The sequence below is a fragment of the Colius striatus genome, chromosome 10, assembly GCF_028858725.1.
Source record: "Colius striatus isolate bColStr4 chromosome 10, bColStr4.1.hap1, whole genome shotgun sequence".
In the NCBI taxonomy this organism is placed as follows: Eukaryota; Metazoa; Chordata; class Aves; order Coliiformes; family Coliidae; genus Colius; species Colius striatus.
Genome location: NC_084768.1, coordinates 9,216,412 through 9,234,764, shown reverse-complemented (window position 1 = coordinate 9,234,764; position 18,353 = coordinate 9,216,412). Strand labels below are relative to the sequence as shown.

The window sequence follows — 18,353 nt, the reverse complement described above, 5'->3', positions numbered from 1 at the left end:
GAGTAAGTCTGAGCAGCAGGCAAGAGTCCCTTTGCATTTTCTGCTGATCCATTAGCCCTCTTCTGATTTCCCAAAAGACCAATTGAAATAAATAGTTCTTTTGTACTGGTGTGCCAATAACCAATGGTTAGGGAGTGGCTCTGTGCCCTGCTTGGGCAAGGATGCAGTGCTGTGCACCCTACTGCAGGTGTTACTGCCAGCATGACTCCAAGAGCCAGCCCAGGGGTCTGTGCTGGTGAGGGCTGGAAGACCAAGACAAATCCCTTCCCATTGGACCTTCTGCATTCCACGAGGTGGTTGCTTAAACACTGGACCTCAGCATCACAAGGTGCAGTGAGTAATAAACATCTGCAAGGCTTTGAAAAGTTCCTGGCCAATTTAAGAAACCTGTTGTGGTTCCTGACCACAGCAGGGGGCTGGTTTTGCTCTTGGACAGCCGTGCCCTGTCATGCCCTGTGCCCTGCCCATGGCTCTGCTGTGCAGCTGATGGTGTTCCTCAGTTGCAAGAGTGTCTCTGTGTCAGTTTGGCCACTGCCCTGCAGCAAGCTGTCTGCCCACAGCCCTGGGGTCTGCCCCAAAGGAGATTACTTCAAAGGAATGACATCTGCAGAGTTTCCAGTACTCTGTGACAGGCAGGTGTGTGTGTTTCTGTTGCAGACAGAGCTAAGGGGACTATGAATGAGAGAGCAGCTGGGATCTGCTCTAGACAATGGCTCTTAATTTAAAATAGTGTTTCCAGACTGTTGCTGTTGGTATGGGACTTCTGATGTCTTTGAAACAGACCTTATCTCATTTTTCCTGTTGTGCTCTGATCTAAGCTCTCTGGGAGGTGATGGGGTGACTCTGACAGCCAGGGCTCAGCTTGCCCGTGCCAGCCCAAGCGTGGGGCTCCGGCCCCGAGCCTGCGACTTCAGCCAGGCTGGGAAACAGCTGAGATACATCTTACTGGACAGGAAATCAATACTTAGTTTTAAGATACTTTTCTATTGCTGTTGATTACTTTTTATTATATTAAGAGGCAGTGTATTCACTTGGCTTTCTGTGTTATTTTAGAGCTCTGGAGTTTATGACAACACTGAACGTGGTTTTTGGCTTTTTCCATCAAAGGTGGGAATTCTTCCCCATCCCCTGACCTTCTGGGTTAGCAGAAACTAGAATCCTTCTTGCTTTTACAACTCGTGGTTTCAGGATGGAAAATATGTGTAATTGAATTGGAGACAGCTGCTAGGATTTGCAGAGAGCCTGAAATAGTTGTGGTGAGATACAAAGCGCTGTGTGTGCTTCACTGTGCTCCTACTCACAGTGCAGGAGGCATTTTCATTATGTGCTTATCAGCATGTCCAAGGAAGGAAAGATCAGAAAGTAGAGCTGTAATGCTGGAAAATGACAATGGGAGAAGATGGAGATGTGCAAATTCACCTGTGCCATCTGGTAACAGCTCTTGAGGGAATATCCTTAGGTCCCTTGATGTTGCAGAGGCATCCAAGAGCTTGAAGTTTCTCCTTCTGCTCAGGTCAGAAAGCACAGGCTTTGAGGTCCAGCGTGGGCTGGAGTGACTGGAAATCAGAAGTTCCCAGTCATGCCTAGGGCAGTTACCTGGGCAAACCCCCTGCCTGCAGAAGATGACACAGCTCCTTCTGCACTCAAAAGCTTCCGTTCCTGAAGTGCCTGGGATATGAGGCAGCTTTTACTTCTTAATCTAAGCCAAGGCAGCACCTGGAGGGGATGGTCAGATGCCAGGGGGTTGTGTAAAGAAGGCTGAGGACCCTTCATCTTGTTACCCATCCATGGGAACAGCAGGATTCACCTTTTACTCTTTTCTCCCCACCTAATTACTCAGTGCTGCTGCTGAAGCTCCAGTCTGAGTGCTGGCAGGGTTGCTCTTGCAGGCAGCATGGTCAGGGGTGGGGGGCAACAGCTCTCTTTGCTCTCCTGAATGGATGAGCAGTGAGAGCTAATGAGAGCACAGCTGAGCTGACACAAGGGATGAAGCAGCCCCTGTGGGCTCAGATCTCTGCATGCCATCAGCTCCCCGCAGCTGTGAGAAGGTGGGCTGTGGCTCACACCAGCTCCAGGCTGGAACTCTGATCTCTTCCTGATGAGATGCACCATGGGCCAGGCCAGCACCAATGTCTGACATTGGTTCAAAGGCTTTATTTGCCATGGAAGGTGAGAATAACACTGTAGAGTAGTTCAGGGAGAAAGGGCAACTTTGGAAACACCACCAGCCCCTCTCCAAGCCTGGGTTTGAAAACAAGGCCGTTTCTGCCAAATGTTTCAGGCAGAGTTGGTAAGAAACTCTCCCTTTTGCTGGGAGACTCCTTCAGGCCTTTTTCAGGCTGCAGACAAAGACATCTCCTGTCTCACAGAGCATCTCTCAGCTCTAGCAGCAACGTGCAGCGCATCGCAACCAGCCGCTGCCGCATGCCTCTGCCACCATGTCCTTGCCAGGTGAGCACCAGCCCCATGGTGGGCCCTGCCCCCTCAGCCCTGGCTGTGCTGAGCAACTCAGCCTTGGGGAGGTGGCACCTGCATTTCTGGAGGTGCCATGTCGGAGATCTCAGCTGGCTGGTGACTAATTGAGCCCATTTGGCCTCCACTGAGGACTTGTGGGGAATGCCACCTTCCCATCCCCAGCTGCTTGGGGCAGCTCTGACAGGCTATTACTCTTTCAGCCGCTTTCCCTGGTAGTGGGGCCCAAAGTCCTGCCAGGCTGGTGCCACACTGGTTCATCCTCCATAGCTGGACTGTGAGGGGGATCTGCCCCCACTGCTACAAGGGTCACAGATTGCCTGGAAACAGTTTGGGGCATCAGCAGTAAAACTGCCCTGCAACCAAGCTGCCCTCCCACCTGCACTGGCCAAGTACAGCCCTGTAAATGCCCACTCCTGCTGCTGCCCGACCCATCAAACCTCCCTGTCTTTTGCCCTTGCACTTGTTTCCTTGCATGTTTGCACAGGAGGAGCCTCAGCCACGTGCTAGCACCTGAGTGATGTCGTGGCTGCCAGCTAGAGAGAGGCTCTGGATGCTGCAGCACTCAGACACCTGTCCCTTTATACATTTAGGTTGGTAATATTTGTTTGAATGGCATGACCCATTTAGCACATCCAAACATCTCCTGCTGAAGTGACAGTTTGAACATTTCCCTTTAACCAGTTTAGCTTGTGCCATCCCTGGGTAAGGTGTTAGCAAATCACATTGTTAGTGCTGTGCAATAAACCACTTTTATCTTGTGCTGGGACAAGCTACAGGAGCCTCACAGAGATCACACTCGCTTTGCAGCCCAGGAATGGGTTTGGGGATGGCTGATATGGGCTGGGCAGCACCAGGCACAAAGGCTGAGCCTCCAAGAGGCTCTGCCTGAAATGAGGGGTCAGGGGTCCTGTGTATCACTGCAGAAATGATCTTGGCATCACCTGAGGGTGGAACAAGCAGCAGAGGCTCAGCTCTACTCTCACCTGTTGTTGCTTTGCTCTGAAGGAGTTCCCTAGGAGCAGGGGAAGGCAGCAACAGTGAATCCTTGAGCAGTGGCAGCCCCATGCTGCATCCCTGTGTGCTGAAGACATCCTAATTTGCCATTCTCAAGCAGAATAGAAGTTGGCATTTGGTGTTCTTTTCACATCCTGGAGGTGACATCGTGGGAGGTCATGTCTCAATAGCTCAGCATTCACCAGAGTCTGCCCCAGGTGCCTGGAACAGAGGACACCAAAGGAAGCTTGGCATGATGTACTTATTAATCCCCTAAAAGCAAAGTCTTCACCTCATTATATCTTTTTGTCAGATGTCTCTCCTCATACAGATCCCTTTATTTACTGAGGTGGCCAGATCTATGAAACTTCAAACAATGGGAAAAGGAGCAAGCAGTGGAGAGCACCAAGAGACACCCTTAAGGTTCACCTGCTTGAAGACCTGCTGCCTCTTCCTTCTGTGCCCTTGTAGCCTGGGCTACACCAAGAGTAACCAAAAGTAACACTTCAAGTTCTTCAAAAATGCCAACCTGCTTTCTCCAGAAAGGCTTGTGGACCCAGTGGTGCCTGCCACCTCGAGTCCAATGCAACAGCAGCAATGTCTCAGGAGAAGACAAATGGCTTTGTCCAGAAGAAGCACCACCAAATACAGAGGGAGAGGTCTGCAGCCCTCCAGAAAACTTCTTGTCACCTGCTGGGCTCTAGTCCCAGGGAAGGTAGGCATCCTGCAGCCACCTCCCACCCACACCTGCTCTGTGGGATGCTCCTCATGCCGTGGGCATCCAGCCTGTGCCCCTCAGAGTTCCCCCCAGTAGTGCAGAGTATGTGCTTGGGACATGTGCTTGTCATGCCCTCAGCTCCCTCCCTGGGCTGGCACTGTGGATTACATCTAACTAAGGAAGGAGAAACCCAACCTCTGTCTGGCCAGGCATGCCTTCTAGGGCCCATGGCTTTAGAAGTTCAGAGCAATTTTGGCAGCTTTGCAGACTGAGGATTCCTGTGTCTGACTCTGGGGAGGAGAGGGTGGCACTGGCCAGTGCTCTGCAAGAGCTTTTAAATCCTGAAGCGGCACTAATGCCACACATATCAATTTGCACTGACCCTAAAAGCCACAGGATTAATTTGCTACTTAAGAAGAGGCTTTTAATGTACTTTGCATGCTTTAGCATCATTAATGGCTTGATGAAACAGGCTAATGATGACTTTGGAGTTCTATATAGGCCTACATACAAATGCTTTGCCTGCTTCACAGGACTGAAAAGATGATTTCCCTTTCAGGCCATTAGGGAGGCTGGGAAGAGGAGGAGGTACACAGATGCTGAAAGGAGTTGGAGATGAGATGCTGTCAGGTGAGTAATCTGACTGTCTGACCAGGAGGGCTCTGCAGGTGATGGACCAGAGCAAGACAGCTGAGGCTGAGCAGAGGAACCAGGTAAAGGTGAGGGAAGGGTGATACTTGCCCTTTGGGAGGGAGAGAGAGAAGGAAATAGGGGAGGCAGGGCAGCAAGAGAATAAAGGCAGGGGACAGAGCCTGGGACAGGGTGTCTGGGGAGAGGAGCAGTGGTGGCTTCAGTTCCTGCTGAAGGATAAAGCTCTGCATCAAGACCTTTAGGGGCATCTCATTGGGATTTCATTGGCCAGGGAGCCTGGCCAGGCAGGTTACTGACCCAGCAGCCCCTGGTGCTCTACTGCTGCTGACCTGTCCCTAGCACAGTCCTGCCGAGAGGACTCTGCAGCCCCTGGCCCTGCAGATCCTCAGTTTGGCCATCTGCCCGTGGATGCTCAGGACTGTTCTCATCCCAGGGAAGACTTAGCTGATGTCTCTGCCTAAAAGCACATCATACACTGCTTCCAGATCTGCTGCCAGCATGATTTTTTTTCTTCAACATATAAAAGAGAGGAAGAACTAGTACACTCTAATGATTTTCCTCTCCTCAAGGCTTGGCCGAATATTGATATTGGCTCAAACAGGAGGCGGCATGACAATATCTAAGGAGCAGCAGTTGCAGGCAGACTCTCAGGAAAGCCTTTCATCTCTAAACCAGGCCTGGCAGCGTGGCTGCAAGGCTCAGAGAGAAGCAAAACAACACTATCTGCCCTGGACACATGAGAAAAACAAGGAGCACAAGAGGCTGTGGATATACTGGAGAGAGTCTGAGGTGGACAGAGCACAGGAAAACAAGGGGAGGCCAAGAGCAACCATGTCTGCTCAGAAGATAAGGCTTGGGAGATGATACTGCTGTCTGCAGCTACCAAACAAAGGGAGTTATTGATAGGACAGATGAATGCAACACAAAGAAATTAACAGTAAAGCTTCCCAAGGAAAAGCCCTGAGGGAAATGTGATGCTACCCACCATTCCCACGTCTCTCTGTTCCCTTTCTCCTGCCCTCCCAAACTGGCAGTGTGCCTCACAGGAGTGTTTGCTTGTATACCTCCATTTGTTTTCTCCTGGTCCAATCTCTTCCTCCTTAAGGAGTGCTCCCAGCAGCCACAAAATGGAAAGATGAGTTATGTCTGGCTTATGAAGTTGCCAGCTAGAGTTGCAATGAACTGTACTTACATCATAAATCATGTGCCTGACCCCTCTTCCAACCATGGCTCAGCTATGACTTCTCTAATGTGAAAAACACTCAAAGAGTGGAAACAGCACTCTGACCTGAGCAGGAATAAGAAGCTCACAGCTTCCAGCTGGTATCTGGGTGAGTGTAGGTAGTTATCTCTTAGGGGATTATCTCTCAAAATATTCCACTCGTGGTGCAGTGGGGCATTGATCATTCAGGCTTTTTCTTCATGATCAAGGCCTGTGACAATCAGCCAGGTAGCAAATGCAGTGTAATTCTTCCAAGGTGCTGTACAGTTGTGAATGAAGACACTGTCAGGATGCAGAGGAATTATGAGTGCTCATGAGGAGTTTAATGCTGGGCACAAATGGACTGATGAGATCCTTGGACGAAGAAGCTAAGCAGGGATATGGAGTGGTATTGGCACTTCCTGACTTGCCTACTCATCTAAAAGCACATGTAGGAAAACCAGGAGAGCTCAGAGAAGGATCATCTCTTAAAAGCTACTTTACAGGGAGAAACCTAATGGTCTCAATCCACTTAGTTTGTCTGAAGATTGAGATGGTTTGAACATATTTTTATAAGAATGTGTTTCAGGAGATTATACTTCCAGGTCTATTTATTTAAGGGCTTGTTTATGTACAAGGCTTTTAAATCTAGCAGGCACAGCCATAAAAAAGATTAGAGATAGATGCCCTAATGTTTTTATGCAGGGACCATAACAGACCCTCAGAGGCTCCACCACAGCTCCAGCCAAGCTGTTCCATCATTTCAAAGGCATTTCAAAGCCACATTTCCATGACTCTTTAAAGAGCCAGGTTGTAGCTGAGGGTAAAACCTCTTGCTAAGCCACCTGGGAACAAGGGAAGGATGCTGTGGGGAGCCTGAGCAATGCCCAGTGCTGGGTTTCTCTGAGCTGCCCTTTCATGGAGCGAGGAGCATCCCCACACCTTGCCAAGGACACCAGCCTCTAACAAGTGTTGGGGAAGAGGGCAGTGATGCAGCAAGAGAGGCAGCAGTTCAGGCCCTGCACCCTGGCATCTGCATGCAGAGCCCATCAAGGACATTAGGGAGAAAACAAGCTCTGCTCCTCTCCCTCTCACTTCTCATTCCCTTTATTTTTCCTTGTCTTGTTGCTGGGTAACTTTGTTTGCCCAGCATGGAAGGATTCTGTTTTCAGAAGAACTCCAAACCAAAGCATTTCTTCTTCAAACATAAGAAAGGATTAATGAGAAACTTTGCTTGCTTTTTTGCTTTTTTCTGGTCTGGATTTTTTTATGTAACTATAGCCAGTAGGGGAAAAAAAAGAGAAAAAAGAAGCAGGCTTATAAACTTCTGACTACAAACATGAGCAGATCTTTTTGCTGCTCTTGGTTAATCTCACCTTAAAATGAAATCAAACTTCGAGGCTTTGGGGCTGTCACAGGTGTGGTAGCACTGAAGCAGAGAGTGAGCTGTTGGTGTGGAGTGCTGGGGGAGAACCCCTCCCCTGGACAGACAGGAGCTCTTGCCCTGTTTTGATGCACGCTCCTCCAGACCACAGGCTCATTTTCCTCTCTAGGACGATCCACTTCTGCTGCTCCTCCTGTAGCATTTGTCAATACCCAGAGATTTCTCTATCTTAAGCAGCAAGCCCTCCACAAAGCCAGAGCAAGCTTTGATTTCTCTCTTCTTTCATGGCACAGAGCCCACTCATGGGGCTTGTCACAGGCTTAAAGACAGCTTGAAAAATGGCCATCGAGTAAGACCTCCCAGCGCTTGCTTTTGAGAACAGGTCACCTCTCTGCAGCGATGGCTATGGGAGCCAGCAGTGCCTCTGCCTCATATGCTGCCTTCAGGGACCTGGACTCTCCCTGGCAGATTTTTCTTTCCCAATTGCAGATCAGATTAAACTGTTATCTCAATCTAAAATGCAATGGATTTCTCTTCTGGCTGCCGCAGCCCACGTTAGAAGCAGATATTATAGCACAACACAGCCTGTGGAACTCTAATCAGACACCTAACAGGAAATGCTCAGAATAATGAGCTGAAAAAAAAAGCAGCTCTGAAGTTCATTCCCTGTGGCAAAGGGGAAGCTGGAGCAAGGACAATTTGCTGTGGTCCAGGGAAGTGCTGTATTTCTCTAAAGGAGAGATGCGAAGCGATCCTAAGCCTGCCTCCTGAAAATCACTTAGCATACTCTAAATCAGTTAGAATGGGAAAGATGGGGTTTTTCATAAAGCAGTGGGTCACTGCCTAGCTTTTATTGGTGTGTATAAATAAGAGCCTGCAGGGAAGAGTGTATAAATAAGAGCAAAGGCTTTCAGAAGTGGCAGGGACACAGCTCTGTGCCTTAACTCAGATAAGCAGCATCACCACACCCAGGCTGCAATGAATCCACAGGGGTGACCACCCAGAGGTTTGAGTACCTCCTCCTCCTCTCCTCCTGACCTGTCCTGACCCACAGTCCTGCTTCCAGCCATTGCCATCGCTCTCACCACGGCGTTGATCAAAGAGGAGGCTGTTGATGGATGAGATCTCATTGATCTCATGCAAACTCTGGTGAGAAATACATAATACATGATTCTGGATTTAGACACAGCCAGCTGAATCACTGCTTCTTCCCCAGGACATTTTAAAGCCTCCTTTTTGTCTGTCCAGGACCTTGGGTCAGATCAGGCATGACTGACTTTCCCCAGCTGCAGATCAGAGTCTTCCTGGATGTTTGTAGGAGTTACTTGTGTTTTGCACCCCCTGCAATGCTGAGGCTCCGTGTTCTGCCTCCAAGGCCAGGCAGCTCTGGATGGGTCTCAGAAAATGCTTGTGATTTATTGCACTTCCCTGCAGGGAGAGGAGCACCAAAGGGAAACAGGATTGACAGCAATCTACAGAACTCATCAAATCGTTTCATCTTGGTGCTGACAGGAGCAGCTCTCTGGGAGCAAACTCTGCTCAGAGGCTCTCCATGGGATGACTCCACGTGCCAAGCCTGGACTGCAACCAGCTCCAACAAATAAATAGCTAAAAACTGAGTAAAATGAGAGGCAGCCTTTTTCTCAATGCCTTATGTTAGAAGTTCTAGGTTTAGTCTCTGGCGGGGGGAAAGGAGGGAGGCCAGGCACTCCCCCTCCATCCAACCTGCCCTCATGGCTGGGCAGGGGCAGTGCTCAGCTCAGGGCAGCACTGCTCAGCTCTCACTCAGGATTTACTCCTCCTAGCAGCTGCCCTGACTTTTTGCTGCTGCACAATCACACTTGATTAGTTCCTGGAAACACAGAGCAGTATTTCCACTGCAATTTATTACAGTCGCCGAGACGTAAATTCAGGAGGGAGGGAACAAGGGGATGCTGGAGGAAAAGACTTTCAGAAGGTGGGGAAGAAAAGTGCCTTTCCACTTAGTAGCTTAGAAAAGCTTATTGTAAGGTAATGCAGTTGAGCATCTGCCCAGAGAGTTGTTTGCTGGGAGGCAGTCCTGAGGAAAAGGAGTCAGATGGCAGAGCAGAAAATAAGGGGCAGGACAGGCAGGGGACAGAAGTGAGTGCTGAGAAAGGGTTTCCAGGAGGAGAAGAGCTAATCTTGGAGTGGATTTAGCTATTATCTCTGCCCTGGTGGGATACATTGCCCTTTCCACTCCCAAGGAGAGAGACCAAGAGGAGCTGCACATTTGATGCTTCTGTTGGTGTTTAGAGGTACTGCCAGGTACCACATATCAGCATTGCAGCAGGTGATGGAGCAAAACATGGCAAGAACTGAGGTTTGCTGCTGCATCTCCAAGGTACCTACCTGGGACTATGTTGCTCACCCAGAGGCAGGATCCCACCTTGCTTCCCCAGGGCACAGCTGCCTGCTGGAGCAGCAAGAGCAGTTCTTCAGTGGGAGGAGGAGGCACTTTGCTGGCACTTGCTTTAATTCAAACTGAGACCAGCCCGTGGGTGGTTGCTTGAAACTCTGCCAGGAGGAAAGAAGAGGAAAAAAACCCCAATTATTTCTTTACAGATGACCTTTTTCTCTTGGGCTTGTCTTGATTCTCAAATGCTGTCCTTGATCAGCCAAAGAAGGCAAAATGAAAGGAAAATATATTTAACTAAAACATGGCTGAAAAAGAAAATCTATTGGTCAGAAATGATAGTCTACTGTAAATGTCCAACACAACACCCTTTGCAAAGCCAGGGGGTGAATGGTCTCCCTGAAGTCCTCATAAAAGCTCCAAAAGTGATGGACATGCTCCCTCACTGCTTCAGCAGAGGCCAGAGATGAGGAGAGTCCTGCAGGAGGGATGTGTCTGGGAGCAGCTCCCAAAAACCTGTGCAGAGTCAGTCCTCAGCACGTTGGATTTAAGCACAGTCTTGTTTGCTGAAAACCACCCACAATCAGCCAATGCACATAGGGGAAGAGGGATGTGAGGATAGAAGCTGCTCCAGCCACCAAGAACACCCCTGAGGAGCTGCAGCTAGGTCCTGGAAAGGATGGCTTAAAGGATGGGGCTATAGACAATGAGGTTTTCACAGGCCACATAGCAACCAAGTACCTTAAGGCATATGTATACAGCATGCAGGCCTGGCACGCACATACATACATACACACATACATCACCACAGAGAGCAGCAGGGAAGCCATACCCAAAGAGACAGATGGAAGGGGCCAGCAAGCATTATAAATATCCCCCAAAAGCTGCAGCTGTGCTTGGTAGGAAGGTGTGACCCTCCAACTAGATGAGCAGCAAGTGATTAGAAGAGAAACAGGTGATGCCTATGAAGTAAAATTCCCTGCTTGCAGGCAGGGCCAACGCTGCCATGGCATCTAGGACCATATTTGTCCTTGGGTTTGAGCCTGGCAAGACAGAGGACTCCATGGCTACAGCCAAAACTCCTTTATTCTGAGAGCTGAGCTCAGCCCACCTGTGAGAAAAACCCAGCCTGCAGATAATGTCTCGTGCTGCTGTGAAGGGCCGAGGCTGATTTAGTGCCTTCCTTGTATATTTACTAACTTAGAGTTAACAAGAGCAAATGGGGGCTCCATCCATAAGCACAGGCATGAGGATGACAGGTCTTTCCTCCCTCCACAGTTGTAGAAATCTCTTGTGGCTGCAATGCTGCCTGCAATGAGAATTGCTGTGTTTTAAAGGCTGTGCATTTGGGGATGCACTTGGGGAACCTTCAAACCAGCTCAGAGGTCCCTGGTGCAGCCCCTCTGGGCCTCGGAGAGAAGGGACTGGCATGAGCAGCACCCAGAGGATGCCCTAAGAGGGCTCTGGGGATGCTCTCTGCTAAATAACACATCAGGCCTGAAGTTAAGCACACATCCAATAATTCATGAGAAGAAATGAATTATTAAGTAACTCCTCGTTATTGCCATTCTAATTACAGGCCCTTAATTTCCTACCTCAAAGGTGCTGCAACCTCCCTGCTGAATCCCATCTCACTGCTCTTCAATTTGAGGCTTTCAACGTGCCTCTGGGATTGGAAGAGAAAAGCAAAGCTGTGGGGAAGCCAGGCCAAGCACTTCAGGGGCAGCTTCAGCATTTGTTTTGCAGCAAAAGAAATAATTCCCCCAAAAATCCCTTTTCCCCAAACCCTGGGCAATTTCCAACCCCCTCTCCCAAATCACTGTGCTTCGTTCCTCAGCTGAAATATCTTTTGACAGGAGGAGCGGTCTGGAAGGCAGAGGGTCAGTCTGCAGGGCAAGGCTCTGCTTGCAGGAAAGCAAACACTGTGTGCTTTGGCAACCTGCCGGCATGGCCGAGGCTCCGGGCTCCACACGGGTCCCTGGTGCCAGAGGGAAGAAACAATCATTCTAAGGAAACGGCAGTTTTGCCTGATTTGTGGGAGTTTCCCTGTGCTTTTATGGCAGCCCATTAAATGGATCATCTGTCTTAAAAGATGAGGGCAGGTAATGGCAAGCTGGGCTGAGGTCTGCCTTGCGTACCTGTGCCTGCTGGGGAGCGCAGGAGGACTCAGGTGAGGCTCCAAGCCTTCAGCCCCAGCCAGAGCATCTCACTGCTGCATTTTCCCCAGCAACCTGAGCTGGGCACCTTTTGGGAAGGGGGGGATGCCCCACCTTCCTTAAGAGAGCAGGAGATAGCCACAACTTTATTTTCAGCTGAGGTTTCCAAGGCACTTGTTTACCAGCACCACCGACAAAATCTGTCATTGCATCGGCACTGCTGACAGCTCTGTCTGGAGGTGACTCTTCAGGGAGAGCACCTCAAGAGCACTGGAGGCAGTGCCAGGGCTTTGTAGGAAGGATATAGGAGCCACATGCACTTGCCCACCCCTGAAACCCATCAATCAGCATCTGAGCCCATGGACCCCACTTTCCTTACCCTTCCTGGGATGAAACCAGTCCCCGCTGACTGGTACCAGGGGGCCTGTGTGTGTCCATGGGGTGCTGCCTGCTCTCCTGGAGACTGTGGTGGTAGTATATCTGCTGTGCTAGTCATCAGGTAACTACCTGGAAAGTCAACTGGGTTAGCCTGGATGAACTTATACATTGGACACCCATCCTGCTGATTTCTCCCAGGCCCATGAGCTGTGCTTTCTCCCAAGCACAGAAGCACAGAATGGTGGGGGTTGGAAGGGACCTCTAGAGCTCATCCAGCCTAACCCCCTGCTAAAGCAGTTCCCCTCAATTTGGGGGGCACAGGGAAGTGTCCAGGAGGGTTTGGAAACCTCCAGAGAAGGAGACTCCTCACCCTCCCTGGGCAGCCTCCATGTAAGGGGTCTTGTCCCATGCTCCAGATGCTGCTGTTACCACCAGGACCTCCATCTACACACCCTGACTGCCTGCTGCTATCCAGTCCCGTTTCAACAGCCCTTGGAGCGTGGTGAGTGAGGTAAAGTTTCCAGCCTCACCTCAGTCTCCCATCAATTTCCTGTAAGTAATGAAAAGGCAATCAAATTTTGCAGGGGAAGGGAAGCTTCACCAACGGCAAAGGCATATTGAAGCTCCCAATCTCACTGGGGGAAATGCTAGGCTCCAAATTAAATGCATTTACTATTTCATGTAGCCTCGCTCACAATCACTGTAATGAATCTGAGAATTAATTGTTTGCCCATTTAAAACAAGTCTCCTCTTGCACTGTGCCATGCTCCCCTCCTCCCAGCCCGCTGCAATTTGATATTCTGGTTAGAAAACAAATTGGCATTCATTGGAAAATCAATCTTTTCATTGTTTAACTCTCATTTCTCTGGGGAACATATGGGAATGGAATTGCATCCCCTGGTCTGAACCCTTCCTGAATGTCTGATTGAGGCTGGGGAGCAGAGAGGCTGCCCACAGCCATGGGGCTGCCTGAGGAGGAGCCTGGTGTTGGGCCACGCTGGAGAGCACCAGGAGCCCAACAGTAGAGCCTCTGGTTTATTAGCTGGGATAAAACCTAAAGCAGGGTTTAGGTTTACAGCAGGTGAGAACAACAAACAAGGCAAAGCAAAGCCTGAAGACACACCGTGTTGTGTTTGTGCAGCCTGAGCAGAGGAAGAACAAACATAATATGCCCTTTTTGCCCCGGTTTGAGAAGAGCTCCTGGTCCTGAGATGCTGCTGCTCTTGCAGCACTGGACCTTGGGCAACCATGATCCCAAGGAAGGGGACTGTGGGTCCCAGGGTGCTCTCTATCCCTGTGCCCAAGGACAGAGTGGTACCCGCTCAGGGCTTTGCTTTTTCCTTGTAAGAGGGCACTTTCTAAGCATACCAGGCAGCTGGCCTGGCAATGATGCTTTTGTTTCCCGTGGAGACACTTGCTGCTGAAATAAACTGTTATTTTTATGGGTAACATTGGTTGTCTTTTACACTCACTGCAGGAAAATGAATAGCCACTTTTATGCAAAAAGCTTTTACTGCGATATCAGAAGGCGCTAATGAATATACAGAACCAAATTAGGTGGGACCCAGTGAGCCAAAACTCCCAGACAGAGATTTACAGCCAAACGAGTAGCAGGCAAAGATAAAAGCCTGCAACCAAAATGGGTCATATAATTAATCAGGGACAATAAATTTCTGAAAAACTGAGTGCCAGTCCTTTCATCCAGCCTGCCAGGCAGCTCCATTTCAAAGTTAAATAACATGGGGTTGCAAAGAGTTAACTCAGCAGATAAAGCATCAGCACAAAAGCAGCTTCTGCATTTGCAGGGGTTCGGTTTCCTGCAAGAATGGGCAGGGAGCCAGAGGAGCATCCCTCCCCCTCAGGACGTGGGCAGCAGAGAGGTCTCCCTGCCCACCTACCAGAGGTGCAAACCACTGCCAGTAGCTTTCCCCACACCAAAAGGAAAGGTCTCATCCCTTGGCCCCGTGGGACAGAGCCTGGAGCATGTGTTGGTCCCCAGCTGGGCTGTCACACACTCACTGACTTCTCCTCTTCCTCTCTCCATTGACAACTCAGCCACAAACACCTTCCAGGTTGTACTAATTAGTTGTCTGGATGATTTCATAGGTGTCCCTGGGAGGGGGTACGTGCTCCCCCTTATGGCCCTGCCAAGCCAGGAGGGAAGATTTAAGGTCCCCTAAGTGGAATGTACAAGTTCTGGTCAGGCTGCCAGCATCCTTTTGCACAGAAGGCCTGTCTCCCCACAGCCAGCGTGGCCTTGGCCCGTTGGGTCCCCGGCGTGTGCCTGGCACGGGGAGGGTTGGCAGAGGCTGTGCTGTGAAGGATGAGCTGTCACTCTCTGTGGCACTGTAAATCGCATTCCCTCCCTTTTCTCATACGCTCACTTAGCAACACTCCACAAGCATCTTCGTCAGGCACATATTAGGAACCATTCTTCATAAAAAATTAAGGGCTACGGAAACCAAGTGACCTCTCCCAGGGCTTCAATTACATTGTCAGGTAATTGTGTCTCCCCCAGGCCTCCATCACAGGGCTGGGGAGTCTTCAGCAACAATTTATGTATTTATTACAGTTTAAGTATCCTTAGCCCTCAGCTCTTTCCAGTAATGAAAATATATAGCACCAACCCCAGCAAATACAGACTGAGTGGTGTGTAAAATATAACAGCAATCCTCCTGGCCATTGTTCTGTGGAGACAAGAGCCAGTAACCCCCTCTACACTCTCCCAGGGCTGCAAAGCTGCTCCTGTGTGATGGGCCCTGCCAGATCTCCAGAGGGCACGTACAGATGGCAGGAAAAGGGCAACCACAGCAAAGGGTTGGGGGCTAAAACTGTCTGGACTGGGACAGGGACCCAGGAAAGCCAGAAAACCCTTCCTGGGGAAAAAAAAAATACAGATTTATTGTTGTTCTTGGCACTAGAAGTTGCTTGGAATTGGGACAGAAAGGCAAAGCAGGCCTTTGGGGTTTATATCTTTTTTCTGCAAAGCCTTTTTTTTGTGTGTGTGCGTGTGTGTGCAAACCTTTCTTTTTCTGGGAAGGAGCCAAAAAAGGCTGCGGAGGCTGGAGACTGGCTCAGCTTGTCACACATCAGGGGAGCAGCGCCAGGGCCAGATCAGGCCCTCTCCAGCTATAAAAGGAGCAGGGCTGGGGTTTTCTTTGCCTGGGGCTTTGCCCAAAGCAGAGCCAGGGCAGGACAGGGAGGATTTTCTTCACCTCTTGAGGTGCTGTGAGTGGGGTGGAGGTGAAGCTCAGCAGCCATGTCTGGTGTGTTTCTGCATGAGCTGGTGGATCTGCTTGGGGCAGGCACCACAAAAGGAGAAGAAACGTTGTAAAAAACAAGGTAATTTGGGTCCTTCCCCACACATCCCCAACCTTGAAGGAGTCTGATAATGTTGGAAGGGAAAAGTAGTCTGAAGGGACCAGATCAGAGGAGTCTTTCTGGATGAAACAGACCAAAAGAGCCTCGTAAGATGCCAGTGGAAAAAAAAAGACAGACAAAAAGCAAATTTTTTCTTGTCAGAAAGACACCAAGTCCTACACCTCGGGTGAGAAAGAGATGATTTAACAAGAAACAGATGTCACTAAATCCCTGAGCTATAAATCACCCTTCTTGCAGCAAAAATACTTAAGAGCCTTTCTGTACACCACCAGCACAGGAGCCTGGGTTGGGGATTACAGCTGATCTGGGGTAAATGAGCAAAGGAGGCCCAGCTACTTGTTTTATAGTTGGAGGAGAATTATACAGCAGCTTCAAACATTTCTTGCTCCTGCTGTGTTACTGGATGATGTCATGAAGATGATGTAATCCGCACGAGATGAGCCTGAAAGCCTCAAGGGCTATGTGCTGAGGGGGAATAAACCCCTTTGGATTGTTCATTCATGTGCCAGCATCAAATTTAGGATTTGAGCTTTGTTTTTGCAAATAAAAAGAAAGAACAAAAACCCCAGGTCCGCTGAGTTAAAGCAGAGATGGGTGCCAGGTCCAGCAACCTCCCTCCTTCCTCTGGTGATGCTGTGGGGAAACCTTCAGGAGAGTTCCCAAAGGCTTCAGCTGGACATTTCCTGAGCACAGAAACTGTTCAGCTGGATGCAAGAGGATGCTGTATTGCTGCAGTGATTTAATTGCTAAAGAAGTGGTAATTGCTTAGGGAGTAGTGACAACGACCCGATTATAGTTGGTAGGAGAAAAGGGAGGGCAGGCTCAGCCAGTAACACAGCTACTACATGTTTCAGAAGGGCTAAAATAAATCAAGGGGAATTGCTAGCAAAACTGATTGGATGGAAAAAATACCCCTGATCATGAAATAATTGTGAATGGAAAGTTAAAGAGCTCTTTAAGAAGTGTTTAAGGAACAGTGAAGGAAACAGTTTTGCCAGAAGTTTAACCTGACAGCTGTTAAAAATCAGAAAACAATAGCTAGGGAAAAAAAGGAAGGAAAATGAGATGCTAATGAGAAGAACAGGAGGTGGAGATGAGATGCAAAGTAATGATTGTCAATGATGGTATAGGTGTCACTGTCCCAAGGAGGAGAATTTAAACAGAGTTAGTCAAGAGAAAGCAGCTGAGCCTTTCAGTGATGCCACCAGCCTCCTGCCTCCCATGTCTTTCATGGGGCTGGTGAGGTGGGAAGTTCTGCTTTAAGGGTAAATAAAGGTGGCTTTCAGCTCTACTGCAACCCCGTGATGCTGGGTGAACAGGGCACTATCTGCTTAGTTCAGCTGAGCTGCCTGGAGAGGCAGGACCTGCCACAGATGGGCTATTTCAGGAGCCTCACTGCTTGCCTGCCCTCCTCCAGGCACTTTTGCTTGTGGGAGGGAAACTACTGTTTTGATAAATGACTGCTCAGCCTTCCACTGCCCTTTCTGCCATGGAAGCATTCTGGAAGAGAGAACCACAGACACCCTCTGTCCTGATTTTCAGGTTCATCTAAGCATCAAAAAGCAGATCTGCTGCCTACCCAGAGCCCAATTTGGAGAGCTGCCAGCACAGCTGAGGAGGTCACCTCCTATTTGCAGGGCAGAATCAGCTCTTGGGTTGCCTGCTCTGCCACTAGACCAAAATGACTTGGTCACATTTTGCTTCTGGTTTACAGAATCACAGAATGTCAAGGGCTCGAAGGGACCTCGAGAGATGATCCAGTGCAAACCCCCTTCCAGAGCAGGACCACCTAGAACAAGTCACACAGGAACTTGTCCAGGTGAGTTTTGAATGTCTCCAGAGGAGACTCCACGCCCCATCTGGGCAGCCCCTTCCAGTGCTCCCTCACCTCAACAGGGAAGAAGTTCTTCCTTGTATTTCTTTGGAACCTTCTGTTTTAAGTCTTTCCGTTTTGATCCCAGGGGGGCAGCTGCCAGTTAATGAGTAGCATTTCTCTTCCTGAACCCAGCAGCGAAGGTGTAACTATTGAGAGCTGGCCATTAACCTATACATGAGCCCAAACTCACTGCTTTTCATTCCCAACTTTTTTATTGATCCTTTGGATTTTTTTACTTGTTCTTGCTTCCTCTTTTTAAAACAAAACCCTCTAAATTTATGGCCAGCTCAAAGGCAGCACCTGCCATTGTAATGAAAAAATATAGCAGTTCAGTGCTGTAACTTTCTGGCTGTGGGGGTTTTTTTTTCTGGGCCCTCATTACGTTTGTTTTCATCTGAAAACCATTTCTAGATAACAGTTGCAAACAATATTGTATTAGCCTTAACTTTGACCTTGCTGCAGTTCCTCTCAGAAAATTGTTATGGCTGGGAAATGGCCAGATTTACTCTTCAGGCCAATGAAAATAAGTCTGCAAGGTTGAAAAGAAGATGTCAAAAGCGAGCACTAAAGATCACTTTAAATGATAACAGTTGTACCTGAAGCAGAAATAATACACAAAGCTTTCATCTAGCAATTTTCATCCGGAGACAGCCAAGTGCTTTGCAGCCAGGTTCACTGTCAGCAGCCTGGGTTTTTTTTTGAAGGTGAGCACAAATATGGCTTTTGCTTTCTTTGCTGTGTTCCTCCACCTGAAACCAGCCTGTTA

The 18,353-nt window shown here is 49.2% G+C and overlaps 1 protein-coding gene across 2 annotated transcripts in view; it reads right to left on the bottom strand.

Moving 5' to 3' along the window:
• Positions 1-18,353, bottom strand: part of LOC104553787 (transmembrane protein 121) — a 113,131-nt gene that overhangs the window by 54,805 nt on the left and 39,973 nt on the right. The window contains exons 1-2 of one of the 2 annotated variants that reach the window (XM_062003715.1): positions 12,332-12,371; positions 9,793-9,957 (exon numbers count right to left, since the gene is read on the bottom strand). The gene's annotated coding sequence lies outside the window, so the exon portion shown is untranslated. Of the gene's footprint in view, positions 1-9,792; positions 9,958-12,331; positions 12,372-18,353 lie in introns of those variants that run through there. The other variant, XM_062003714.1, reaches the window with a different exon arrangement.